This window comes from Excalfactoria chinensis, unplaced genomic scaffold (genome assembly GCF_039878825.1).
Source record: "Excalfactoria chinensis isolate bCotChi1 unplaced genomic scaffold, bCotChi1.hap2 Scaffold_82, whole genome shotgun sequence".
Taxonomy (NCBI): Eukaryota; Metazoa; Chordata; class Aves; order Galliformes; family Phasianidae; genus Excalfactoria; species Excalfactoria chinensis.
The window spans coordinates 22,632-26,681 of record NW_027315715.1 but is presented as its reverse complement, the minus strand read 5'-3'; the positions used below and the strand labels follow the sequence as shown (position 1 = coordinate 26,681).

Genomic DNA, 4,050 nt, shown 5'->3' with positions numbered 1-4,050 from the left:
CACAGGCATCAAACAGCCCAGAGCTCATGGCTGGGGAGAGACTGCGTATTGCTTTGTGAAGGGAGGGCTGGAGGAGGGCTTTGAACAGCGCTGCACAGGAATGCAAGCAGCTGGTAAGAGAAGAGGTGTGTGTGCTGAGAGCAAGGGCTGTACGGCTCATGTCTGGGTGCTGACATGGAATGCAGGCAGAGCTCTTTGCAACTAAATGTTGGCTTCAGTTTAGCTCCTCCTTTCCTCTCTCCCTTTGAGCAACCTCTGTTACCATTCTGCTGAGAATGGCTAAAGGTGCACCCGTGGCTGGCATCAAGACTAACTTGATCAAGCCATAGGAGAGCTCCAAACAACAAGCAGCAGAAAATTGTTGCATGTTCTAGGGGAATATGCAGACATCACACGTGACAGTTATGCATAGATTACTGATTTTTTTGGAGATAAATCTATCCCCCTTTTTGCTGTATTCTTTCCTCTTTTCCTCCTTTCCAGCCTCACTAAAGGAAATTCTCATCTCTGCTGCACCTTCTGTCCCACCAGGACCTCTCACTGCCTGGACAAACGTTTTCATAACACTTCTGGGCATGTGACATTTCCATAACTGACCAATCCTGACTGCACAGCAGTTCCCATTCACACGTGTTAATCCAACAATTAAAAAGAAAACGAGAGAAAAACTACCAATCTGAACAGCCAGCAGGACCAAGCTGAGCTCTGCTGTGTGATCTAACTAAGAGCTCGGTCCATCTGCAGGTGTCAGCAGTGTGAGCTACGACTTCTTACTGGTTGGGGTGCAAGGCCGAGAAGGCGTGGAGGGCATGGCTCCAGGCCAGCCAGACGTCACAGCACGGATGGCATCACCCGGAGCCTGTGTGCTGTCACAATGTGCTGCCATGACGACGCCGGGCCCTCCCCAAGGACAGCCGGCCACTGGCTCCAGGCACCTCATTTGTGAGCTGTGCTGCCCGCAGCCGCTCGCCGTGCCCTGTGCCTGAGAGCAGCCCCAGCAGCAGAGCAGCTCAGCCTCATCGCGCTCGTCCTCCAAGGCTCAGAGAGGTGAGGGAGAGTTCCTGCACACTTCAGGCTGCAGAGCCCAGCTGCAGGATGCGGGTTTGGCTGCAGTGTGTGTGAGGGGCGTGTAGCACAGGACTGGCAGTGAGCAGGAGAAATTGCTGCCGGCCCTTCCTGCTCAGGAACTCCGTCAGTAACTGCTCTGCTCTTGCCTTTAGGTTTGGAGGCACATGCCTGCCAGCATGGACGGAGCCTGGGTGGGGACCTGGAGACCCCATCGCCCACGTGGCCTCATCTCGGCCCAGTTCCCCAGCCCCGGGCCCCAGTACTCCATCCCGGGGACAACAGGTACAGTGACCGTCCCCAGGGCTGGTCAGAGGGGCAGAGCAGCTCCCCAGCCTTGCCCCGTTCTGTCAGAGCCTCCTGGCTCTCTGGCGCAGCTGCAAGCCAGGCCTGGCCGAGGAAGGCCAATGCTGCTGGCGCTGCTCCTTGTGACCCGAGGACAAAGGGGCCCACCTCTGGTCTGGGTCCAAAGGAGCTCAAAACATGCAGCTGCACAGGGGTGTGCTCTCTTCTGCTTTTCCTCCTAGGTTACGTGGGCCACAGCCCCACCAAAAACCGTGCCCCCGCCTACACCTTTAGAGGGACCAAACGGCCTGCGGCAGAGAGCTGTGGGCCAGGTCCCTGCTACTTTGTGGAGCCGGCCATCACTAGGAATGGCAAGTACGTGGTTCCAGGCACCCACCTCCGGGGACGACCCACGACAAAGACCACCGTCACCCCCGGACCGAGTGAGTAGCACTGCTGCAGCACTTCTCCCAGACAACACGAGCACGCAGCACGTTTGCCCGGGGTCAGCTCACGCCCTGATGGAGCTGTAGGTCTTTTTTGAGAGAGCATGAGCTGCTCTGAGCAGCGATAAATGCCCTCGGAGAAGGACAGCTGCCCAGCACCATGGGCCCAGGGCACAAGGCACTATGTCTGAAAAGAACAAGGAGCAGGGGGCTGACAGGAGGGACAGCAAGGCAGGACATAGTGGCGGGGCACAGAGAAGTGTCCCCGCATGCTGCCTGTGTCCCCCAGCAATTCTGCAGCTCTTCAGAGGACCCTTTCTGGCTGCAGACCAGCCCTTCACAGCTTTCTTCCTCCTCTCCTCTGTCCCAGGTGACTACCGCACCGAAGCTGCCAACAGGCACGTCTTCAAGTGCCCACCGGTGCAGTCCATGGCCTTCCGGCGGGAGCCCCTCCGGACAGACCGCCCTCCAGGTACGTGACCCTGGCAAAGGCAGACCCTTCAGCCTGAGCATCCTCCAGGGATGGGCTGCTGCTCAGCACCAGCAGAGGGCCTACTGCATGGCCTGTGCGGCAAGATGCGGCGCTGGGCCACAAGCTTTCTTACATGACCACCACCTCTCGGCCAGCAGCGTCTCCAGCTGCTCATGCTCGAAGCTGCTGGCACTGGCCCTGTGTCAGAGGAGAGGCAGGAACTGGCAGAGGGGCAAGATGTCCCTCCACTTCCCACCAGCGGGCTGGGCAGGCTGCCCCTCGCTGCTGCTTCCATCTCCTCCATCCCCTCACGCACACACTCTCTGCTGCTCCTCCTGCAGGTCCTGGCACTTACACGCTGCCCAGGCTGATGGGGCCCAACACAGCCTACACATCGGCCAGCCCCTGCTACTCCATGAGGGGAAGGAGCCAGCGCGGTCGCTTTGATGAGGACCTTGCCAAGGTGAGCTCTGCTGCTCCTCTTTTCCATGTTAGCATCCGAACCTGGGCTGCTCTCCCTGTGCCACAGGGGCTTCCAACCCTGCTGCAACTTTGCTTAATGCAGCCTTCCAGGGAAAGAGAGAGCCCTGAATGTGACCCCAGCCCCGTGTGGCCATGCCTCTCTTGCAGACTCCAGGTCCTGCGGCGCTCCCCAGAGTGGCTGTGGATGTGTACAAGACCAGGGCGCCCGCATACACGATGCCAGCCCGACCAAAACAGGGAGAGGGCAAAGCAGTGAAGCCCGGGCCAGCAGACTACAGCGTAGGCCGGGTAAGGCCTCAGCTCAGCTCTTCCCCTCTGCTTCACAAGCACAGCCTTCATGCCTCTCCCCCTTTCCCTGAGGCTTCGTCCAGCCAAACAGCTTCTGGCTGCAGGAACCAAGTGCAGGACAGCAGGCCTGCTCCTTGCCCTCGTGCCACCTCCAAGTAGAGGAAGTGAGGAACAGCGCAGCACGCAGCTTTTCCTCCCTCTGCACCTATTCCCTTCAATGGGCCGTGCTGGTCTTTCACAAGCTCTTCGGGGGGGATGCAGCTCAGAGGGGCTCCAAGCAGCACACCCCCAGCATAGGAGAGTTAGCTGTGAGGTCCCAGGTGCACAGCCTGCCCTCTTTGAGACAGGAGGGGCCCATAAGAGCACATGTAAGGCCAGCACACCTCCCTGAGCCAGCTCTGCTCTAGCAGGGAGCTGCACCGGCTCTGCACTGGCGCTCAGCCCTTCCCAGTGAGGCACCAGGGACTGTCTGGGATTGGGAGGGGTGCAGGACAGCAGGGAGCAAGGGCAGCAAAGAAAGGCCCTTGCTGATCTGCCTTTCCTTTCTGCCCTCCCAGGTGACGCTGATCAAGCCCCAGGCGCCTGCCTCCACTTTTGGGATCCGGCATTCCCTCTACACAACCCCTCTCATCGTGGAATAAGACAGCAAAGTCTGGAAGGCCGTGGTTGCTTTCCTGGAACGGGAGGGGAGGAGAAGAAAGAGCAGCCAACTGCCGGTTTCCTTCTGATTCCATTTCCCTTCATCCAGTTGGGCTTTTGCCCATTATACTGTTAGATGTTAGTGTTAGGAGTAAGTCATTAATAAATTAATTTAGTACCTTTATGTATACCTTCTTGTTACTCCTTTTTCCTCACCGCTGCACACAGGAATGCGCTGCTGCTCCCTGAAGCCTTTCTAACATCAGCACATTGCAAACCGCTGATGCTTGCTTTATCAGTCATTTGCATTACTGAGGTCTGCCACGTGCTGAAGTAAGGAATCAATGCAGCAAATAGCAAAGGGAGGCCAGT

General features: G+C 58.0%; 1 pseudogene; it reads left to right on the top strand.

Annotated features, from left to right (window-relative positions):
- Positions 1–874: 874 nt before the first annotated feature.
- On the top strand, positions 875–3,818 carry LOC140265282 (ciliary microtubule associated protein 1A-like; annotated as a pseudogene).
- Positions 3,819–4,050: the final 232 nt, after the last annotated feature.